General features: G+C 39.8%; 1 protein-coding gene across 2 annotated transcripts in view; it reads right to left on the bottom strand.

Annotated features, from left to right (window-relative positions):
- LOC308083379 (transient receptor potential cation channel subfamily M member 4-like) overlaps window positions 1–24,359 on the bottom strand; it is a 69,956-nt gene extending 45,597 nt beyond the window's left edge. For both annotated transcript variants that reach the window (XM_080425692.1, XM_080425693.1), the window contains exon 1: window positions 24,282–24,359. The gene's annotated coding sequence lies outside the window, so the exon portion shown is untranslated. The remainder of the gene's footprint in view (window positions 1–24,281) is intronic.
- Between the last annotated feature and the right edge of the window lie 1,306 nt (window positions 24,360–25,665).

The raw sequence follows: 25,665 nt of genomic DNA, 5'->3' as shown, positions 1-25,665 counted from the left end.
GCATGCACTGCAGGTGGTTTCAAATAGTTACTTCTCTGATACAAGAGTTACAAGGTCCTATAAATTCAATGTGAAAACATTACAGTAATGCATTGATATAAAAATTAAAAAATGTACTTCTACTGTTACTTGTACTTTAAGTATTTTTAAAAGCAAAATAATGACATGAGATCTACTTAAAGAGGCACTATGTAACTTTTTGTTTAATGAATAAAATGTAATTCTGTCCAATCTGTATGGTGAGTATGTTAATACAATATAACTTATACAATTGGGGCGGTTATGTTTTGTCTCTCTGCTCTTCTATTGAGATTTAGATTGTGTCAAAGGCCATGTCTCAACCTATAGACACAGGATCTGACATGAATTTTGACCAGATGTGTTAGTATAGGAAATCAAAGGTTGTTTGTGTGGAGACCAAGCAAGTCAACTAGTCACTGTGCCATCTTGTTTTGACAGGGTGAAGTTCGCCGCTGTGCATGTCGGCGCCATCTTGTTTTGACAAGGTGAAGTTAACGGTTGTGCGTGTGGTGTGAGTACATATGAAAATGCAGATAACAGCTTCTTGCCTTCTTCTTTGTGACCACATCCTCTATTCTCATGAGAGCAGAGGATGTTGTTTGCCTTGCAAACAACACCTGCCTCTCTGCAACCACCATCTCTGCAGGCATGGATGCCGATTTATGTTTGGTGGGTAGGGTACTCAACAACAAGTCACACACACATCAACCAAGTTTTAACCCCTTAATCAGAAATAACTGATGAATGTCAGTTGGAAACATTGTACTCGCAATAAAACACTTTTTTTTGCTGTAAGTGAAGACAGTGTGCGCGATCACTATTCTTTCCTGTCTCATGTACTGGCTGCCTGCTCCTACGTACCTGTCCCAGTAGGTGTGCAAAATAACTTTTTTTTACTACATTTCAAGTCATACAATTTGATTATTAGCTGATGACGAAACCAGAACTGGCATAAGGACTTTGCAGATTACAGGGAGAGAGTTTGAATAACAGAAATTTGTTCACAATAACACACAGTATCAGAGCGGGTACATCGTGCATCCTGTGCACGTTACAAAGCATCACACAATAGTCATCCAACTGACACATTTCCTGTGGGTGATTGGCGACAATGTGATTGGCGACAATGTCTGCATGTCTCTGCACAAACATACACTGAACAGAGAGAATATTCTGTTTTCTATGTCATATCACCAGATGTTACTTACAATCTTGTGAAAAAATATGTGTAATCACTGTAATCAAAACGCCCTTCATGACAGTTACTCTACATGCATTTCTTTTTTCTTTTTTTTGAACAGATGGCCTCAGTTTAAAGTTAGCTCCAAGTCCTAATCTTTGAAGCTGAATGTTGTTGTATCTTGACAAAAAGGTCACAGTTGATGGCCCTGTATCTGAGAATTTGTACCAAATAGATTTTCTTCATCACCAAAGTACATTAAGAACTGGAATATAATTAATGTGATCTGAGTGCAGCTCATGTGTGACTCCTGTTATTTCCTCATGAGAAAATAATAATCTTTTGAGGCACTGGGGTTCACGCTGGTCCTGAGGAAGACTAAGCTAGGAACTCCCATAGGCCCGGTTTGGCTGTCGGGAGGACCGGGACTATTCACGCTGGCCTGCCTCCTTGATGTGGCCGAAACCAGTTGCGGACGCGCATGCGCGCTCACACGCAATTCAGTCAGCATCTGTTGTCTCAGACACTGCCACTAACTACGTAGATCACTTTTTTTTTATGTATTAAGAAGAATAGCTACTTTAATTATTGACATTAAAAACAAACAATGCAATTTGTAAGGAGCCCATATAAACAATTTTAAGTAAAATAATTCAATTTGAAGTTAAACAATACCTGGTAATGTGTGTGGGTGGTTAGATAATGATTACCATGTTTTAAGCCACGTTTTCACTACAGTGCCAGAATTTTTCCTGCAAAATAATTAGATTTATAGAACAACAGTGGTGTAAAGTAACTAATTATATTTACTCAAGTACTGTACTTCAGTAAAGATTTGAGGTATTTTTTACTTTACTAGAGTATTTCCAGTACTTTTACTTCTACTCCACTACACCTCAGTCACTGCTATAACTAAGTATAACAAATTCTTGTCCGAAACCGAACACCGAATATAGGAAACACTTGGCCGAATGGCTGAAAATGATTATTTAAAAAATATATATATACATTTTCTTAAATATTATTTTGTACCATTGCTGTCATGGCTATGCCTCTGTTGTAGAGATACATGATTATGGCAAAACTTATCATAACTATAATCTATAGATCAGTTATTTAAAACATATTTTTATAATTATTTATTTACTATTGTGTAGTAATATAATACAATATGTCTCAAAACCTTAGCATGCCATACAGTTGAATTATTGCAAATTAAATAAATATGATTTCAAGAAATTAAAACTAACATTGAATAGCCTAACAAAAGGCAATATAATGTCTGCAGTTGCATTATTGCACACAGCCAAAATGGATCAATAATATTAGACCTGCCATTCCTTCCTTTTGGAGAAGTTATGTTACTTTCAGTTTCATTTCAGAAAGAGACACACACACACACACACACACACACACACACACACACACACACACACACACACACACACAGACAGTCAAGCGTTCACAGCTGGTGTTAATTATTTTGCCCTGCACAGGCTCTTAACTATCGCTGGTTATCCTACTAATGTCACACCCTCTGACAAATGGATTCTAGTTTTCAGAACAGCAACACTGGTTACAAAGTGGGGGGAGGTGGGGGGTGCGGGGAGGAATGCAGCCGCTCTCTCTACTCCTCCAGATGAGAGACGCGATGAGGGGAACAGCAGCTATCTGTGAAGGCAAAGCTCTCTTTAAAATGGACACATGTTGATTTGGAGCACATCGTTGCTGTCAGGCAGAAACCAGCTCTTCATTTTTCAACCTATTTTGTTTCTTAATAAATCAGTGCTATGGACAAAACAACTATCTCCACAAGTTGGAGCTAGGTGGTTTGAACCACAGTTTGAGGATCCAAATGGAGTTAGGAGGTTTAGTCAGAAGCACTTTTTAATACTTTTCATTGGTTCAATAATATAGCTGATTTCTGCCCGATAGCGACGATATTCTACTTTGCCATATGACAACAACTGCTTAATTTATTGGCAACACATAACTACACACACGCACGCACGCACGCACGCCCACACGCCCACACGCATGCCCGCACATACGCCCGCCTGCCCGCACGCGCAAACACACACACACACACACACACACACACACACACACACACACACACACACACACACACACACACACACACACACACACACTCCAAAGTCACCAAAGACCCATGCAGGAATATGTACAATGAGGGCCCACCCCCGGGCATAAATAATACTTAAATAACAGAACAGAAGACTGGCCAAAAAATACTTGCACAAATACAAATAAGACTTAACGGCAAATTACGACGGAGTATTAGGTCCATCTGGGTAAAAAAAATCTCTATTTACCCCTTCCTTTGTGTTTTCAAGTTTAAATATGTAAAAAGTACCTTTTACATTTCTTTATTGGAACAAGGCTTCATGATATCCTCAGAAGCAGCTATTTTAACGCAACAACATTAATTACCACCGTTTTAGTTCATTCTGATGGTCTCTATAAAAAAAAGACACCTGTGGTGTTAAGGGTCAAATTTGACAGAGAAGTGTGGCTCAATACTCCCCAAATTGTCAATATTCAATATTCAATTTATGAAAAATAAATTACTTTTTACCTTATATGGTATACGGGTACATTTTGACCCTTAACACCACAGGTGTCACTATTTTTTATAATATGAAAAAAAAAAAAAAAGTTAAAAAACTAAAACAAGTATATATATTGTTTTTGGGGAAGTGTGTTCTAATATTAGCCTATTATAGCTAGATAACATCATTATCCATTGTCTTCATTATAGGAATTTTTATAATTGAAAACGAGATATATTGAAAGATGAAATAAAAAGTGTTTACATGGCTATGAAAATGCATAACAAGTCAGCTATGAGGTGGGAGAAAAAAATTAATGAAAAAAAATATTTTGTTAGTATTTTTGTTAAATCACGGGTCAAATTTGACCCGCTAACACCAAAAGTGTATGCAGGTTTCTAACACAATGCAAGGGTTAAATGTCGGAAATGTCTGACTTTATAAACTCACAGTTTTGCGCCATTAATCTCAGAGAGAGTAAAATCTCGAAAATTTTCGACTTATAAAGCTGGACATTTTGGACTTTATGAACTAGCAAATTTCTGACATTATGACAAGCAAAATTCTGAGAGAAAAAAACTCAGAAAAGTGTATTTAAGGTGGCACGTTCCTTTCACTTTCACTGGATCATAGCCTCTCATCACCGCTTCCACTTTGCAATGGGTCTAATAAAAATTGTAGGCTACATTGCAATTGGATTTAGCAATAAGGAAATAGACTACTCTTGAATTAAATTAATCAATAGAAGAATGCTTTATTCAATGCTTAATGGCTACGAGCTCTGTGGGTGTCCAGACTCCAGACGATTCCTGTGCGCCGGTAGACAAATGTATACTTTGTCGTACGACGGGTTCACGCACCGAAAATAGCCGATCTACAAGCTCACAGCATGTTGCAGACCCGACACTTTGTGAGCTTGTAGATCGGCTATTTTTGATGTGCGACCCGCTGTACGTCGAAGTATAATTTGAGCTACGTGCAAATTCAATCAACATCATATATAAATTAATCCACTGATTAAATTAGTTAGGCTATTGGCCTAAAAAGGAGGAAACCGTGCATGCTTGCATGTGCAAAATACTTAGTCTAAACACGTTATTAATAATAACGTATTATTTTTGTAAACAGTCAGAAAGTCTGTCTGTCTGTCTGTCTGTCTGTCTGTCTGTCTGTCTGTCTGTCTGTCTGTCTGTCTGTCTGTCTGTCTGTCTGTCTGTCTGTCTGTCTGTCTGTCTATCTGTCTGTCTGTCTGTCTGTCTGTCTGTCTGTCTGTTTGTCTGGATAGATGGATATATAGACCTTTATTGCAATGTTGATATTCCAGTGTAAAATATAGTCTATAAAATGGTTTGAATCAGCACCATATGGAACGGATACTGCCAAGACCCAACCTCCGTGAAGTTAACACCCCATATGATGAAAACATGAACAAAGATGGTGTCATTCTTTAGTGCTGGATTTGTGCTACATGGTGCCGTACATTTTATACAAGTTACTAATATCAGTGGTGTAAAGTAACTATAAGTAGATTTACTCAAGTACTGGTAGGCTATTTAAGTACAATTTTGAGGAATTGTTACTTTACTGAAGTATTTCCATTTTTCTATAGGCCCACTTTTACTTCTACTCCACTACATCTCAGAGGCAAATATTGTACTTTTACTACAATTATATGAAAACTTTAGTTATTAGTTACTTTGGGGGGGGGGGGGGGGGGCGTGTATATATATATATATATATATATAGTAACTGTTCCAAAGTGCATAGATTTCTATGTATTTTAGGGGGCTGGCTCCCCAATTTTTTTATATACATTTCGTAGATTTATTTTATTTTTTATTTAGATTTCATAGATTTCTAATGCATTTCAGGAGTTTGGGGGGCTGGCTCCCCCAAAAAAAATTATTTCAATTTCTGAAAGGTGGCAACCCTAAGTGCCACTATCCATCTAAATGGAAAAAAAAGATGGCTGCTGTTCACAACAACAGAGCAAGGAGGGAGGGAGGGGGTGAGGATAGTGTGTGTAGCAGTAGCACTGCTCCCCAATGAAGAGTAAAGTCCCCCTCCCCAGGCACGGGCCAATTGTGTACTTGTACTTTAAGTATTTTTAAAAAGCAAAATAATGACATGAGATCTACTTAAAGAGGCACTACGTAACTTTTTGTTTAATGAATAAAATGTAATTCTGTCCAATCTGTATGCTAGAGTATGTTAATACAAAATAACTTATACAATTGGGGCGGTTATGTTCTCTCTGCTCTTCTATTGAAATTTAGATTGAGTCAAAGGCCATGTCTCACCTATAGACACAGGATCTGACATGAATTTTGACCAGATGAGTTAGTATAGGAAATCAAAGGTTGTTTGTGTTGAGACCAAGCAAGTCGACTAGTCACTGTGCCATCTTGTTTTGACAGGGTGAAGTTAACGGTTGTGCGTGTGAGTACATATGAAAATGCAGATAACAGCTTCTTGCCTTCTTCTTTGAGACCACATCCTCTATTCTCATGAGAGCAGAGGATGTTGTTTGCCTTGCAAACAACACCTGCCTCTCTGCAACCACCTCTGCAGGCATGGATGCCGATTTATGTTTGGTGGGTAGGGTACTCAACAACAATTCACACACACATCAACCAAGTTTTAACCCCTTAATCAGAAATAACTGATGAATGTCAGTTGGAAACATGTACTCGCAATAAAACACTTTTTTTGCTGTAGCCTAAGTGAAGACAGTGTGCGCGATCACCATTCTTTCCTGTCTCATGCACTGGCTGCCTACTTTTACTACATGTCAAGTCATACAATTTGATTATTAGCTGATGATGAAACCATAACTGGCATAAGGACTTTGCAGATTACAGGGAGAGAGTTTGAAGAGTTTGCACAAACATACAGTGAACAGAGAGAATGTTCAGTTTTCTATGTCAACTGTATGCATGCAGAATGAACATGTAAGGTATTGTGTCACATCATCAGATGTTACTTAGAATCTGGTGAAAAAATATGTGTAATCACTGTAATCAAAACGCCCTTCATGACAGTTACTCTATGCATTTATTTTTATTTTTTAGAACAGATGGCCTCAGTTTAAAGTTAGCTCCATGTCCTAATCTTTGAAGCTGAATGTTGTTGTATCTTGACAAAAAGGTCACAGTTGATGGCCCTGGATCTGAGAATTTGTACCAAATAGATTTTCTTAATCACCAAAATACATTATGAACTGAAATATAATTAATGTGATCTGAGTGCAGCTCAAGTGTGACTCTTGTTATTTCCTCATGAGAAAATAATAATCTTTTGAGGCACTGGGGTTCACGCTGTTCCTGAGGAAGACTAAGCTAGGAACTCCCATCATAGGCCCGGTTTGGCCGTCGGGAGGACGTGTAAGAAAACAGAAATACAAATTTCCCTCAGGTCAGGCCAGCCAGCCACAGCAAGTTTAGCGCTTCAGTGCTGCAGCAAAAAAAAAAAATCTCTCCTAACCTCAGGCCAGCCAGTCAATTTCAATTCAATTCAGTCAGTGTTGCTGCAGCAGTGCAACTGTGGGCCTGCTTGCTGGCTGCGGCTGCCTGCCTGGCTCCATATAGCTGCTGGGCTGACAGATTACACGCCCGCCCCCCTGACACTCACTTAAACACTGTAAACAAAAAAAGCAATGTGCTCTCACTGCTCTGTGATCAGAGGGCTAGGGATTGGTCAAAATGACGGTACTGAACGTTTTTTTTAGAAGAATCAATACGTGATTGGTTAGTTTGGCTTTCTGGCCCGCCCCCTACACCCCTGTGCTGACACACAAGGCAGCATGGTCTGTGAGAGGGGGGGGAGCGAAGGAGGAGGAGAGAGTGGAGCAGAGAAAGAAACAACAGCTGGATAAATAAATAAACTAGTCCAACGTTACGTTATTATGGATCCCAACCCCAACCCCATTCCCTCAAAGTCAAAGAAAAAGAGGCCAGGTGGAGCTGAAAGGGAAAGGGACAAGAAAAAAAGAGCCCGTGAGGAGGAGGGAGCAAAATGTTACAAACTGACTGAAATGTTCAGAGCCCCCAGCGTGCAGTCTAAAAAGAATGATGATGCTCCAGCAACAACAAGTAAGTTTATAAACACTGGTTCTTCTCAGTGGTGGAAAAAAGTACTCTACAAGTAAAAGTCCAGAATTCAAAATGTACTTGAGTAAAAAAGCCCCTACGGCCTATGGATGATCCGGCCTTGTGTAGCACTGCTCCCCAATCAAGAGTAGCAGTAGTGTGTGTGTGTGTGTGTGTGTGTGTGTGTGTGTGTGTGTGTGTGTGTGTGTGTGTGTGTGTGTGTGTGTGTGTGTGTGTGTGTGTGTGTGTGTGTGTGTGTGTGTGTGTGTATGTGTGTGTGTGTGTGTGTGTGTGTGTGTGTGTGTGTGTGCCATCTTGTTTTGACAAGGTGAAGTTAACGGTTGTGCGTGTGGGTAGGCCTATATATGAAAATGCAGATAACAGCTTCTTGCCTTCTTCTTTGTGACCACATCCTCTATTCTCATGAGAGCAGAAACAAGACCTGCCTCTCTGCAACCACCATCTCTGCAGGCATGGATATTTATGTTGGGTGGGTAGGGTACTCAACAACAAGTCACACACACATCAACCAAGTTTTAACCCCTTAATCAGAAATACCTGATGAATGTCAGTTGGAAACATTGTACTCGCAATAAAACACTTTTTTTTGCTGTAAGTGAAGACAGTGTGCGTGAGCGATCACCATTCTTAACTGTCTCATGCACTGGCTGCCTGCTTTTACTACATGTCAAGTCATACAATTTGATTATTGGCTGATAATGAAACCATAACTGGCATAAGGACTTTGCAGATTACAGGGAGAGAGTTTGAAGAGTTTGCAAAAACATACACTGAACAGAGAGAATGTTCTGTTTTCTATGTCAACTGTATGCATGCAGAATGAACATGTAAGGTATTGTGTCATATCACCAGATGTTACTTAGAATCTGGTGAAAAAATATGTGTAATCACTGTAATCAAAACGCCCTTCATGACAGTTACTCTATGCATTTCATTTTTGTATTTATTTTTTTAGAACAGATGGCCTCAGTTTAAAGTTAGCTCCATGTCCTAATCTTTGAAGCTGAATGTTGTTGTATCTTGACAAAAAGGTCACAGTTGATGGCCCTGGATCTGAGAATTTGTACCAAATAGATTTTCTTTATCACCAAAGTACATTAAGAACTGGAATATAATTAATGTGATCTGAGTGCAGCTCATGTGTGTCTCCTGTTATTTCCTCGTGAGAAAATAATAATCTTTTGAGGCACAGGGGTTCACGCTGGTCCTGAGGAAGACTAAGCTAGGAAATCCCATCATAGGCCCGGTTTGGCCGTTGGGAGGACCGAGACGCCTGGCTATCAAAAAAAAATTATGAATTAATAAAAAAAATGTAAATCCCTCAGGTCAGGCCAGCCAGCCACAGCCAGCGCAGTGCTTCAGTGCTGCAGCAAAAAAAAAATCTCTCCTAACCTCAGGCCAGCCAGTCAATTTCAATTCAATTCAATTCAATTCAGTCAGTGCTGCTGCAGCAGTGCAACTGCGGGCCTGCTGGCTGGCTGCAGCTGCCTGCCTGGCTCCATAGTGTAGCTACTGGGCTGACAGGGTACACGCCCCCCTGACACTCACTTTAACACTGTAAACAGAAAAAGCAACGTGCTATCACTGCTCTGTCATCAGAGGGCTAGGGATTGGTCAAAATGACGGTACTGAAAGTTTTTTTTTTTAACCCCCCTGCGCTGACAGACAAGGCAGCATGGTCTGTGAGAGGAGAGGCGGAGCGAAGGAGGAGGAGAGAGTGGAGCAGAGAAAGAAAAAACAGCTGGATGGATTGATTCGACGAAATAAATACATAAACTAGTCTAACGTTATGTTATTATGGATCCCAACCCCAACCCCATTCCCTCAAAGTCAAAGAAAAAGAGGCCAGGTGGAGCTGAAAGGGAAAGGGACAAGAAAAAAAGAGCCCGTGCCGTGAGGAGGAGGGAGCTGTTACAAACTGATTGAAATGTTCAGAGCCCCCAGTGTGCGGCGTCCAGCGTCCAGCAACAACAAGTACGTTTATAAACACTGGTTCTTCTCAGTGGTGGAAAAAAGTACTCTACAAGTAAAAGTCCAGGATTCAAAAAGTACTTGTGTAAAAATACAAAAGTATTGGTATCAAAATGTACTTAAAGTAGGCCTACCAACAAAAGTGGAAAGTACTCATTGTGCAGAATGTCCCATTTCACAAGTTTTAAAATGTATACAAATCTCTTGAAAATAGAAGATCTACAAGCTCACAATGTAAGCTTGTAGATCTGCTATTTTCAAATGGCCGAAATGTATATAGGTGGAGCTGAAGTGGTTTTGTAATAATAATCACAATCTACAAAGTAACCACTGGTAACTAAAGTTTTCTAATAATTGTAGTGGAGTAAAAGTACAATATTTGTCTCTGAGATGTAGTGGAGTAGAAGTAAAATTACTGAAAATTGGAAATACTCCAGTAAAGTAAAAATACCTTGAAATTGTACTTAAGTACAGCACTTGAGTACAAGTACTTTGTTACTTTACACCACTGATTCTTCTCAACATACATGTGGAATGGGGTATTCAATCAGGGACAACTCCAGGGGAGCTTGAGGAGGCCAGATAAATGATTGATATTATTGATAGGCTATAAGAACACTTTGTTCCATTTTGTACCCTCAGACTTCGACCCTAATAACATGAACACCAGTTGACATGGCTTTTCTTATAGACCAATTATTTGTTTACACACATTGAGACTGGACGCACAGGTGACTGTTTCAAGTAATCAATTCCCAACAGATCCCCACACCTGCTGTTTTGGGGTGCGCTGGTTTCAGTACATTCAACCTCCTCTTGTGTGTTGGCTAGTGGGCTGCGCCCTAGTGAACAGTATTGCGCGCCGAGAACAGCTGACATACAAGCTCACAACCTCGTCATGGATGCCACTGCTGTGAGCTTGGAGGTCTGCTATTCTCGGCCGTTCTCTGCGCGCGTCACCTTCGCGGGACGGAGCATAAATTAGGCTTAACGGGCTGCAGCTGCGCGAGCAAGAGTAAGTTCTGGTGCCATGATCATAAAGCGCTCCCTCCGTTCTTATGACAGCCACTGGAGGTGTGGTTTGGGGGACAACTGCTTTGAATTGTTATTATTGTTTACACACAACAGAAACCAAGGATTATATATTTCAAGAGCGAACGATTCCAGGCCAGGCCAGCAAATGTGAAATGAAATTTGTCCCTGAGCAAGACTCTTAACCCCTAATTGCTCACAGGCCCTCATTGGAAACAAGGCCGCAAGGACTTTCATGAACGGACCTGTTAAAGGAATTATCCTTATCCTTAGAATCACAGTAAAAATCCTAAGCATTCTTCCTCCATACTGGGAGAAAAACAACATCTGAAAGTTTGATGGGATGCATTTTTACACGTGAGGCTGTGACCACTTTTACATTGCATCTTATGAGCGGTGGGGTTCTTTTGCTGCCGACCTGCGTGCGCGCACACTGTTTCTTATCAGTGTGACGTCGTCTGTTAAGGCGTCTATAGCTGCAACAATAACAACCTTGGCACTACTGGTTGTCAAAAAAGCTTTATCCATTGTATATTTATTTTGCTGTCTGCTGCAGTGCTGTAGTTTGTTGTGGTACTGTTTGTCTCCCACAAGGTACTGTATATTCCAACCTTGGATTATAGGGATCCCATATGGTATGATCATCAGAGGCCTAGAAATGGCTAAAGTCCGGCCCTTACTGACATCGACTATGCAGATGACATTGCCCGAGTCTCGGACACAGCAGAGAATGTATAAGGGAATGTACTGGCAGTAGAAAACCCAGCTAGCCACGGCCCATGAATTACATACACAATTACATCTACGTTTACAAACTATTTCAAACATATTTTCAGACGTCAATTCCTTCACAAGAAGATATAAGACAAAACATGAACATGAGAACAAACATGATGTATCACCTTGCTTACTGTAAATCACTATGGATTAAGAGCGTCTGCTAAATGCCTCAATTGTAAATTATAAACACCCCTCCTCCTCTACAGTGCTCTACAACACCTTCCTCACAATCAACAGAGGGATGTCAAACACTACAATTAACTCCCCCAGATTCAATCATCAGAAAGGCTTCAAACATCAAAATGTATTGTGAAATACAGAGGATGTTAAGAACACTGTCCATGAAGAAACTTTTACCAGGCAGAGCCCAGGCCAAATACCTCCAGGCTACTCCAAAGTTTGTAGACTTTGTTAATATGATTTCAAAAGCCAGGGAGCTACAATATTTCTCTGTTCTGCCTCTGTGCTCCTCTCTGTGCGCTCTGCCCTCGCCCCGCCGTGCAATGATCAAATATATCATTTACAATATATATTCCATAACTATATACACTCTGTTATCTGTAGAAAAAGGAGGAAACCATGCATGCCTGCATGTGCAAAATAATTAGTGTAAACAAGTTATTAATGATAACTTATTATTTTTGTAAACAGTCAGAAAGTCTGTCTGTCTGTCTGTCTGTCTGGATAGATGGATATATAGACCTTTATTAGGGAAATTCAGGTGTCATAAATATTGATAGCAATGTTGATATTCCAGTGTAAAATATAGTCTATAAAATGGTTGGAATCAGCACCATATGGAACGGATACTGCCAAGACCCAACCTCCGTGAAGTTAACACCCCACATGATGAAAACATGAACAAAGATGGTGTCATTCTTTAGTGCTGGATTTGTGCTACATGGTGCAGTACATTTTATACAAGTTACTAATATCAGTGGTGTAAAGTAACTATATGTAGATTTACTCAAGTACTGTAGGCTACTTAAGTACAATTTTGAGGAGTTACTTTACTGAAGTATTTCCATTTTTCTATAGGCCCACTTTTACTTCTACTCCACTACATCTCAGAGGCAAATATTGTACTTTTACTACAATTATATGAAAACTTTAGTTACTAGTTACTTTGGATTGCATTACACACACACACACACACACACACACGCACGCACACACACACACACACACACACACACACACACACACACACACACACACACACACACACACACACACACACACACACACACACACACACACACACACACACACACACACACACACACACACACAATGTCAGTGTTGCTCTGTGGCAATAACACGGTGACTATAACACACAGTAAATAAGAAAGAGAGGTTGCGCATCGACAATGGGTTTTCTCAGTGGAGTGCTAGACCCAAAGTCCAGTATACAAAAAAAATCCAAAAGGGTAGCACATCCAAAAATTTCAATTAAATAGGAGGACAAATTACTCACATTTCCACTTTTTTTATTGGCACACCAATAAAATGAACGCTTATGCGTTTCGGCTATGAGCCTCCCTCAGAGCATTCATATCACATAGATTCAACTCACTTTATACAAAAGGTCAGAGTTCACCAACAGCTGAAATCTCAAGTCAATCACCAAGGTCAAATCCCTAGTATGCAAGAACACAGGCAATTACAGGTAATTTGAGGCATATCATAAAGTAACAAAGTAACACATCCAATACACTGCAGTGAAGGGGCATCAAATATAGTCTTAACCCAAAAAGCATTTCAAGCTATAATCGTCATTAAGTCCATTGGGTGTCATAGTGATGAGTGTGTATATCCACTGCATTTCTCTCTGGAACCATATTGTGTACATGACTGTACCTTTGATTGTGGGTGCTCTCCTAAATTTAACAAGGGGTGGGGATTTGCAGAGGTCTTTCACAGATGGCTCTGTTTGGAGCACATGCCAGTGTCTGTTGAGTATCTTTTTGATTTGTGAAGCACAGTGGTTATATTCAGTACAGAAACAAGCCCGACTTGTTTTTGGTGCATTAGATAAGAGATCAGAGCGGGAGGTGTTATTGGCACATTATATGGCTTTCTGAATAGAATTGGAAGAATCGCCCCTGTCCTTAAACCGAGTACTCATAATGGTTTGTTTTGGGCTATTCTTCCAATTCTATTCAGAAAGCCATACAATGTGTCAATAACACCTCCCGCTATATGGTTCAAAAGAAGACCACATGGCTGACAACAACTGGAATGTATAGATGTGGTAACTGTGCCTGTTGCAAAAACACAACAGACAAGAAATCATTCATCATCCCCACACTGGAAGGAATATTCCTATTCGTGAATTTATCAACTGCAAATCGACACATGTGATTTACATGCTGTTATGTCTCTGTGGTCTAGCATACGTAGGACAAACTAAACGACCCCTCAAACAAAGAATATCAGAGCACAAAACTGCAATCCGTACAAGATATATGGATTATGCAATTGCAAAACATTATGCTGAAGCAAATCATGGTTCATGGTCATTAAAATTCTGTGGGATTGAGAAAATTGTCAGAGGAGGTGATATTCTAAAGAAACTGGCCCAGAGAGAAATGCAGTGGATATACACACTCAACACTATGACACCCAATGGACTTAATGATGATTATAGCTTGAAATGCTTTTTGTGTTAAGACTATCTTTGATGCCCCTTCACCGTGTATTGGATGTGTTACTTTGTTACTTTATGATATATGCCTCAAATTACCTGTAATTGTCTCCGCCGGAGGTGGAGAGTATGTTTTCGTTCTGTCCCGCTGTGTGTCCCCCTCCCCTAGCCAAGCTAACATTGGTCAAACTTCACGTGACACGTGACAATATGTTGTCACCAATGCTTTTGATTAGCTAGCGAGACGCATGACGAAATAAAATCCTATAAATAGGTGTGTCACTTCAAAAAGCCATTTATGTTTTTTGAAGTGAGGTAAGACAGGATCAATCAGTCTTGATTGGAACAGTACCTTCCAGTACAAATAGCTTAGACAAGTGCAAACAGAGATCACAGCTGAGATCACACAATGCAACTAACTCCCATTACGCAAACTGAAGAAGCAGCAAATCATCGTCTGAAACCTGATGAAGAAGCAAAGGCGCAGAAGGCCAAAGCTAAGAAAGCATACTCATCTACAACAGTAACACAGAAGAGGACTATAGAGTTGAATTGATCCCACAACAAGGCCGAAGTCTTAATACTGTAACAATTGGCCACCTTGATCAAATACATTATGTAGCACTAGAGAAAACTGACATAGATCAAACACACCAATCAACTGCTGAAACTGTTCAAGACAATGAAGATGAAGAAGACAGACAAGCATTTGAACAAACCAGTCAATTACGAGGACTCCCATATGACACATTGCTTCAAGAAGATTTTTTTTTAGATGCAGACACTACATATTCAGTCGCCCCTGCAGAACACCAAAAACCACACACATTCTACCAAGACGACAAGTTTGAAGAGTTGGCAAACCCATCAAAGTACCCTTATGGCCGCGGTGGTTTAAAAACAGAAAGAGCAAAAAACATCACACACAGAAAATATTTTAACCAACGCCTTTTGCATTGTGATGGCCGTTTTGCTAAATACATAGACTATCTCCTGGCAGCTCAGTACATGGTGGAAGCACAAACAGTCAAAGATCAAATTCAGATATCCCTACGGCAAAGCCGTTAGATTAAAATAGCACAGGTCTGCTGGCGGAGACTTGTGCTCCGAGGAGCACATTTTCTAGTTGCCTGTGTTCTTGCATACTAGTGATTGGACCTTGGTGATTGACTTGAGATTTCAGCTGTTGGTGAACTCTGACCTTTTGTATAAAGTGAGTTGAATCTATGTGATATGAATGCTCTGAGGAAGGCTCATAGCCGAAACGCGTAAGCGTTCATTTTATTGGTGTGCCAATAAAAAAAAGTGGAAATGTGAGTGATTTGTCCTCCCATTTAATTGAAATTTTTGGATGTGCTACCCTTTTGGATATTTTTTTTAATTCCTTTTTTTGATAAATAACACACAGTATCAGAGCGGGTACATTGTGCATCCTGTGCACGTTACAAAGCATCACACAATAGTCATCCAACCGACACATTGCCTGTGGGTGCTCGGCTTTCTCTGTGGGTGTTCTGGCTCCCCGGTACCCACAGGATTGGCGCCAATGTCTGCAGGTCTCTGCACAAACATACACTGAACAGAGAGTATGTTCTGTTTTCTATGTCAGCTGTATGCATGCAGAATGAGCATGTAAGGTATTGTGTCATATCACCAGATGTTACTGGTGAAAAAATATGTGTAACCACTGTAATCAAAACACCCTTCATGACAGTTTACTCTATGCATTTCATTTATTTTTTATTTTTTTAGAACAGATGGCCTCAGTTTAAAGTTAGCTCCATGTCCTAATCTTGAAGCTGAATGTTGTTGTATGTTGACAAAAAGGTCACAGTTGATGGCCCTGGATCTGAGAATTTGTACCAAATAGATTTTCTTTATCACCAAAGTACATTAAGAACTGGAATATAATTAATGTGATCTGAGTGCAGCTCATGTGTGTCTCCTGTTATTTCCTCGTAAGAAAATAATAATCTTTTGAGGCACAGGGGTTCACGCTGGTCCTGAGGAAGACTAAGCTAGGAAATCCCATCATAGGCCCGGTTTGGCCGTTGGGAGGACCGGGACGTTTCCTGGTGGCCTGCCTCCTTAGTGGCCTGCCTGGCTATCAAAACATTTTAATTAATTAATAAATAAATAACGTTTTAATCCCTCAGGTCAGGCCAGCCAGCCAAAGCAGTGCTTCAGTGCTGCAGCAAAAAAAAATCTCTCCTAACCTCAGGCCAGCCAGTCAATTTCAATTCAATTCAATTCAATTCAATTCAATTCAATTCAGTCAGTCAGTGTTGCTGCAGCAGTGCAACTGCGGGCCTGCTGGCTGGCTGCAGCATAGAGTTAAAAATAGGGCTGCAGCTGCCTGCCTGGCTCCATAGTGTAGCTGCTGGGCTGACAGAGTACACGCCCCCTTTAACACTGTAAACAGAAAAAGCAACGTGCTCTCACTGCTCTGTGATCAGAGGGCTAGGGATTGGTCAAAATGACGGTACTGAACGTTTATTTTAGAAGAATCAATATGTGATTGGTTAGTTTGGCTTTCTGGCCCGCCCCTACACCCCTGCACTGACACACAAGGCAGCATGGTCTGTGAGAGGAGAGGCAGAGCGAAGGAGGAGGAGAGAGTGTAGCAGAGAAAGAAAGAACAGCCGGATGGATTGATTTGACGAAATAAATAAGTAAACTAGTCTAACCTTACGTTATTATGGATCCCAACCCCAACCCCATTCCCTCAAAGTCAAAGAAAAAGAGGCCAGGTGGAGCTGAAAGGGAAAGGGACAAGAAAAAAAGAGCCTGTCAGGAGGAGGGAGCAAAATGTTACAAACTGACTGAAATGTTCAGAGCCCCCAGCGTGCAGTCTAAAAAGAAAAATTATGATGCTCCAGCAACAACAAGTAAGTTTATAAACACTGGTTCTTCTCAGTGGTGGTTACTCTACAAGTAAAAGTACTCTACAAGTAAAAGTTACTTGAGTAAAAATACAAAAGTATGGGTATCAAAATGTACTTAAAGTGTCAACAAAAGTAGAAAGTACTCATTGTGCAGAATGTTCCATTTCACAAGTTTTAAAATGTATACAAATCTTTTGAAAATAGAAGTTCTACAAGCTCACAATGTGAGCTTGTAGATCTGCTATTTTCAAATGGTCGAAATGTATATAGGGCTGAAGTGGTTTTGTAATAATAATCAAAATGAATTCAATTCAATTCAATTTAATTCAGTCAGTGTTGCTGCAGCAGTGCAACTGCGGGACTCTACAAACTCCAGTAACTAGTAACTAAAGTTTTCTAATAATTGTAGTGGAGTAAAAGTACAATATTTGTCTCTGAGATGTAGTGGAGTAGAAGTAAAATTACTGAAAATTGGAGTGGGGATAGTCTGTGTGTGTAGCACCAGGCCTGGATTAACCCTGTGTGGTGCCCCAGGGCGACCTCAAGTTGAAGCCCCATCCTCCTTTAGGATTGTCTTCTGTGTGCACGGGCCAATTGTGTTTGTGTAGACGCCCGACAAAGCCGGTTGCACCACGGTGGATTTGTACCCAAAACCTCCGTGGTGGTGGGCTTTACCACTGCGCCACCCGAGCTCTGCCCTGCTGCTTTCACTGGTATTTAGCTTATTAGTTCTCTGAAGAAAACAGATTCAACAGTGATGATTTCACCATTGTGTATGTTGGTGGAGGCCGTGCTGCCGAGTTTGTTTGTTTGTGTGTGTGTGTGTGTGTGTGTGTGTGTGTGTGTGTGTGTGTGTGTGTGTGTGTGTGTGTAGTTCTGATTCCTCAGTAATTTCTATTTTCCTTTTTATAGATGTTTCTGCAGGCTTTGTAGTGGTTCTACAAGCAAGCACATCAGTGCATGCACTGCAGGTGGTTTCAAATAGTTACTTCTCTGATACAAGAGTTACAAGGTCCTATAAATGCAATGTGAAAACATTACAGTAATTCATTGACATAAAAATTAAGAAATGTACTTCTACTTTTACTTGTACTTTAAGTATTTTTAAAAGCAAAATAATGACATGAGATCTACTTAAAGAGGCACTATGCAGGGCATTTCACGGCGGTCACGTTGCCCCTCTCATTGGCTGTGTGCCCTCGAAAAATGACATGCCTTCACGGCCACAGTGGCCGTGGTGCCCCAGCTGCGCCCAGCAGCTGATTTCACAGTTTTTCCTCTGCACGATTTTCCTGTCAATACGTTTTTCTTTTGGACACCAGTCCCTTTGGTTGAGCTGCGCACCTACAACATGACCAGTGGTAGGTAAGTTTGATTTTGAGCCTTGTATGAACCGTCGGAATCCCGCAACATGTAATATGACACAAAAGCATCACAAGGCCAAACAGGAGATAAATCTAACACAGCCTGTTGAACCAATGGTAGGTTTGATTTCTAGCCTGAGAGAGAGAGAGGATTGTGCCCCGATGTTTTTTTCAACAGCAAAATATAGATGAATACATCTGATAAAATACAGCGAAATCCCCAATATAAAGCAAGCAATAGAATAACTGCAAACAAATTCAAAGGCTATCAATATCATACAAAAGAGTGACCTCACCGCTCTGATGGACAAGAAATAAATAATCATTTTGCAAACCCCATCCATGTTCTGTTCGTTTGTCAACAATGATCTAAATGGGAAGTTTATTTCAGCAGATAGAATGTGACAGTTTTAGTCAGTTTTTTGGTGCGCAACACAGCCCTCGTTTAAAGATGGGGTGCCATGATATTTTTCAACCCTAAAACCTGATCATAAGGTATTATTATTATGTAAGGATTTTTTTCAAAAAAAAAAAAGTGTACAGTAAGTGTTAAAATGTTGTTTTTATGTGGACACGCCTCCAGTTCATTAAGTATACCTGGTTCTCACCTTAGCACCTCCTCCACCACCTTAGCACCACCCACCTGTCCTAGTCCCTCCTCCTCTTCATGCCCACACCTGTTGTGTTTTGATAATGAGGGGGAGGGTATGGCTTTGTGATGTCACTAAAGCGCTGTTTCTCTATTGGCACGTTTGACCCTCAAGGTTTCAGCCTCCAGGAAGAAACTCCAAATAATCAGAGAAGACATAAAACACCATAAAAACACCACCGGGGGGCTTAATGAAGTTCTATCAACCTCATAGACACATGAAAAACAGAAAAAGTATGAAAAAAAAACATGGCACCACCTCTTTAAGTGAATTGCTTTCACCTGTTGTACTGCTGTGTGGCGTGTGCGCGACAGGGCATATCTCCGCCAGGCCAGCGTGACCTACCCTACCCAGGCCCATGAAATTCATATGCAGGCATAGTAGCCAAATATAATTAAATCTGCTAAAACTGACTCATATACTGATACAGAACCATATATTGGCTATATATTATCGCTGTCGGGTGGAAATCTTGTATGTTCCTTTTTTCTTAAATTATTTAAAAATAATTTCAATCACATTTCATTTGAATGAAAATAACTTGTGGGGAAAATACATAAAATCTTTAATCTGTGAATCTAATGTGATTAATGTGACCCCTACTTCAGTCAGTGAAGTCCAGGGCTGAATGTGACATATTGAGACCTATATAACTAAATATTGGTCATTTGCCAACACATTATTTTGTGAAATAAATGGGTTATATTTCACAGATAGTTATACTATTCTTATACTATATTAAAATAAAATCATCCTTAACCTTCAAGTTAAATTCATTATTTCCGTGGACTTAAAAATCATTTTTGGACTTAAAAATATATATATATTTTGGATGGCCTTCCTGCCCTGGCATTTGGCCTTTGTGCCCTCCAAAAAATTACAACACCAAAGCCCAAGTGGCCTTGCCCCTAAAATGACGAAATTCCAGGCCTGGCATTTTGTAACTTTTTTTTTAATGAATAAAATGTGAGTATGAGTATGTTAATACAATATAACTTATACAATTGGGGTGGTTATGTTTTGTCTCTTTGCTCTTCTATTGAGACATTTAGATTGTGTCAAAGGTCATGTCTCACCTATAGACACAGGATCTGACATGAATTTTGACCAGATATGTTAGTATAGGAAATCAAAGGTTGTTTGTGTGGAGACCAAGCAAGTCGACTAGTCTCTGTGCCATCTTGTTTTGACAGGGTGAAGTTCACCGCTGTGCATGTCGACGCCATCTTGTTTTGACAAGGTGAAGTTAACGGTTGTGCGTGTGGGTAGGCCTATATATGAAAATGCAGATAACAGCTTCTTGCCTTCTTCTTTGTGACCACATCCTCTATTCTCATGAGAGCAGAGGATGTTGTTTGCCTTGCAAACAACACCTGCCTCTCTGCAACCACCATCTCTGCAGGCATGGATGCCGATTTATGTTGGGTGGGTAGGGTACTCAACAACAAGTCACACACACATCAACCAAGTTTTAACCCCTTAATCAGAAATACCTGATGATTGTCAGTTGGAAACATTGTACTCGCAATAAAAACAATAAACATTTTTTTTGCTGTAAGTGAAGACAGTGTGCGCGATCACCATTCTTTCCTGTCTCATGCACTGGCTGCCTGCTTTTACTACATGTCTAGTCATACAATTTGATTATTGGCTGATAATGAAACCATAACTGGCGTAAGGACTTTGCAGATTACAGGGAGAGAGTTTGAAGAGTTTGCAAAAACATACACTGAACAGAGAGAATGTTCTGTTTTCTATGTCAACTGTATGCATGCAGAATGAACATGTAAGGTATTGTGTCATATCACCAGATGTTACTTAGAATCTGGTGAAAAAATATGTGTAATCACGGTAATCAAAACGCCCTTCATGACAGTTACTCTATGCATTTCATTTTTGTATTTATTTTTTTAGAACAGATGGCCTCAGTTTAAAGTTAGCTCCATGTCCTAATCTTTGAAGCTGAATGTTGTTGTATGTTGACAAAAAGGTCACAGTTGATGGCCCTGGATCTGAGAATTTGTACCAAATAGATTTTCTTTATCACCAAAGTACATTAAGAACTGGAATATAATTAATGTGATCTGAGTGCAGCTCATGTATGTGTGTCTCCTGTTATTTCCTCGTGAGAAAATAATAATCTTTTGAGGCACAGGGGTTCACGCTGGTCCTGAGGAAGACTAAGCTAGGAACTCCCATCATAGGCCCGGTTTGGCTGTCGGGAGGACCGGGACTACTCCCGCTGGCCTGCCTCCTTAGTGGCCTGCCTGGCTATCAAAAAAAAAAAAAATCTAGGCCAGCCTCAGCTTCAGTTCTGCAGCAATCTCCTAACCTCAGGCCAGGCCAGCCAGTCAATTTCAATTCAATTCAATTCAGTCAGTGTTGCTGCAGCTGTGAAACTGCGGGCCTGCTTGCTGGCTGCGGCTGCCTGCCTGGCTCCATAGTCTAGCTGCAGGGCTGACAGAGTACACGCCCCCCTGACACTCACTTTAACACTGTAAACAGAAAAAGCAACGTGCTCTCACTGCTCTGTGATCAGAGGGCTAGGGATTGGTCAAAATGACGGTACTGAACTTTTTTTTTAGAAGAATCAATACGTGATTGGTTAGTTTGTCTTTCTGGCCCGCCCCTACACCCCTGCGCTGACACACAAGGCAGCATGGTCTGTGAGAGGAGAGGCAGAGCGAAGGAGGAGGAGAGAGTGTAGCAGAGAAAGAAACAACAGCTGGATAAATAAATAAACTAGTCCAACGTTACGTTATTATGGATCCCAACCCCAACCCCATTCCCTCAAAGTCAAAGAAAAAGAGGCCAGGTGGAGCTGAAAGGGAAAGGGACAAGAAAAAAGAGCCCGTGAGGAGAAGGGAGCAAAATGTTACAAACTGACTGAAATGTTCAGAGCCCCCAGCGTGCAGTCTAAAAAGAATGATGATGCTCCAGCAACAACAAGAAAGTTTATAAAGACTGGTTCTTCTCAGTGGTGGAAAAAAAGTACTCTACAAGTAAAAGTCCAGAATTCAAAATGTACTTGAGTAAAAATACAAAAGTATTGGTATCAAAATGTACTTAAAGTACCAACAAAAGTAGAAAGTAGACATTGTGCAGAATGTCCCATTTCACAAGATTTAAAATCTTTATATAAAATCTGTGTAGCATGCACATTTTCAAAAATCTTTTGAAAATAGAAGATCTACAAGCTTGTAGATCTGCTATTTTCAAATGGACGAAATGTATATAGGGCTGAAGTGGTTTTGTAATAATAATCAAAATCTACAAAGTAGCCTAACTAGTAACTTAAGTTTTCTAATAATTGTTGTGGAGTAAAATTACAATATTTGTCTCTGAGATGTAGTGGAGTAGAAGTAAAACTACTGAAAATTGTACTTAAGTACAGTACTTGAGTACAAGTACTTAGTTACTTTACACCACTGATTCTTCTCAACATACATGTGGATTGGGGTAGTCATCAGGGAAATCCCCAGGGGAGCTTGAGGAGGCCAGATAAATTATTGATATTATTGATAGGCTATAAGAACACTTTGTTCCATTTTGTACCCTCAGACTTAGACCCTTTTAATAACATGAACACCAGTTGACATGGCTTTTCTTATAGCTGCAACAATAACAACCTTGGCACTACTGGTTGTCAAAAAAGCTCTATCCATTGTATATTTATTTTGCTGTCTGCTGCAGTGCTGTAGTTTGTTGTGGTACTGTTTGTCTCCCACTAGTCCAAACATAAAAGGTTCTGTATACTTGGATTATAGGGAACCCATGGTATGATCATTAGAGGCCTAGAGATGGCAAAATAAAATATATTATTTATGTGCTGCTGCTATTTTAACATGACAATTGTTACAATTGGTTAATATGGGCTACATAGGCTGCCAGGCTATACAGTGCACTCATACATACTGTACACAATGCTCAACTTGGAAAAAATGCTGCAAATATGTGCCAATGATACATGTTCTATGCACTCTACTGTATGCTTGTTGTTTTGGTTAAGTGTGTGTGTGTGTGTGTGAGTGTGTGTGTTAATGATAACAATAACATCATATGACACATTTTTCATGTGAAATTGCTGTAACTTAACTGTAAAGACCCCCAAAAGGCTTTTTTTTTTTTTTTTTTTAAGACAGCGCCTGTTATTCGTGCCCGCTTAGTGCACGGGCACTGTGTGGCCTGGGTGGGTGTATAACTCCCGGCCTGAATTTGAGTTCCAATCCGGCCCTTACTGACATCGACTATGCAGATGACATTGCCCGAGTCTCGGACACAGCAGAGAATGTATAAGGGAATGTACTGGCAGTAGAAAACCCAGCTAGCCACGGCCCATGAATTACATACACAATTACATCCACGTAACTATTTCAAACATATTTCCAAACGTCAATTCCTTCACAAGATGTCTCGATATAAGACAAAACATGAACATGAGAACAAACATGATGTATTACCTTGCTTACTGTAAATCACTATGGATTAAGAGCGTCTGCTAAATGCCTCAATTGCTCTACAGCACCTTCCTCACAATCAACAGAGGGATGTCAGACACTACAATTAACTCCCCCAGATTCAATCATCAGAAAGGCTTCAAACATTAAAATGTATTGTGAAATACAGAGGATGTTAAGAACACTGTCCATGAAGAAACTTTTACCAGGCAGAGCCCAGGCCAAATACCTCCATAAAGTCTGTAGGCTACGCCAAAGTTTGTAGACTTAGTTAATATGATTTCAAAAGCCAGGGAGCTACAATATTTCTCCGTTCTGCCTCTGTGCTCTGCTCTGTGCACTCTGCCCTCGCCCCGCCGTGCAATGATCAAATATATCATTTACAATATATATTCCATAACTATATACTGTACACTCTGTTATCTGTAGAATGCACTATATATATATATATATATATATATATATATATATATATATATATATATATATATATATATATATATATATATATATATATATAAAAAATCACATAAATACATAATCATCTATTAAATGTATCTATAATATATAATATAAAACATATAAATACATAGCAGTTTTGAGACAACTTACACTTTCTCCAGACAGTGTGAAAAAAGATTATTTGAAGAGCAGTCAAAAATCCTCAGTGTGAATTGTTGTTTCCAAATGTCTTGGGCAGATGTGTAAAGTATGCAGACGATCATAACGTTTATATAGTAGAGTTTGTGTTCAGTGACTATGGTCTGTCCTCCCCAACCGTCTGATGTGATGACTTCACAACATCTTCACCAATAGAATCACACTTCCTTATATTCACATCTCATCTCCAAACAACCTGCTCATGCTTTTAATACTGCTTGTACTTACGTTCATTCATGACTTTGATTCAGGTCATTGTACTGTATTCTTCATGTATTTGTTTAAAATGAGTTGAGGGCTGGGGGTGTGGGTGGGATGTATACGTGTGTGTTGTGTATTGTGTATTTGTAAAGAGTATACTCCTCCTATGGGATCTGTTTACTGCCAATACTCCTAACTTAAAATAAAGGTTTCAAAAGCTTGAAAAACATTTTTGCCAGACTGAAAACACATCTTACAGTGTTTTGCCAACACATTTTCAGAGTTTCAAATTTGTCACAAACACAGTTTCAGAAAATGTATTTTGGTTTACATGTTTGAAACCTTGTAAACTCCTGACACACACACACACACACACACACACACACACACACACACACACACACACACACACACACACACACACACACACACACACACACACACACACACACACACACACACACACTCACACACACACTATGCAATATGGTAGAGGGCTATGCCAAACGGCGAAGACCCGAAACTCACAACCATTGGCCAAAGGGTGACGCTGTAGCACTCAATTGAAAATGCCAACTTTGAACAGGTACAACTCATGCCCTGTTTGACCTACAGCCATGAAACTTCGATACACACATGCGTCTCCTCATGCCTAATAGAGCCCGACCGATACATCGGTGGAACCGATACATCGGTCATTTTGGACCCCGATGTTGACATCGGACATCGGTCATTATTTCCACCGATGTTCCGATGTTTTTTTTTTTTTTTTTTTTTCATTTTTTTTTTTTTTTTTTTTTCACTTAAATTTTTCAAAGTTTTCAAAAACAAAACACATAAAACAAAAAAACAAACAATAGACATCACATATGTTGCCAAACATCATCTTATATAATAATAAAATAAAATAGAATAGAAGGAGGGGCACAGGTGCTGTTCAATGTTAATAAATGATAGTATATGAAAACTGTAATTTTTTTGTTTAAAAGGTTTTAGCTCGTTCAATTCTTACAACAATCATTCCGATGTTTTTGTCAATAATATTTTCACTGATTGTGCAATTGCTGCGCAGCTGCGGTAAAGGTGTTTATATTTATTTATGTGAAATCCACAAAGATTGCTCGTTTTTCTCAAC

Source organism: Gymnoscopelus braueri (genome assembly GCF_963280865.1).
Source record: "Gymnoscopelus braueri genome assembly, chromosome: 4".
NCBI lineage: Eukaryota > Metazoa > Chordata > Actinopteri > Myctophiformes > Myctophidae > Gymnoscopelus > Gymnoscopelus braueri.
The sequence above is the reverse complement of the archived record's forward strand: the minus strand, read 5'-3'. Positions and strand labels throughout refer to the sequence as shown.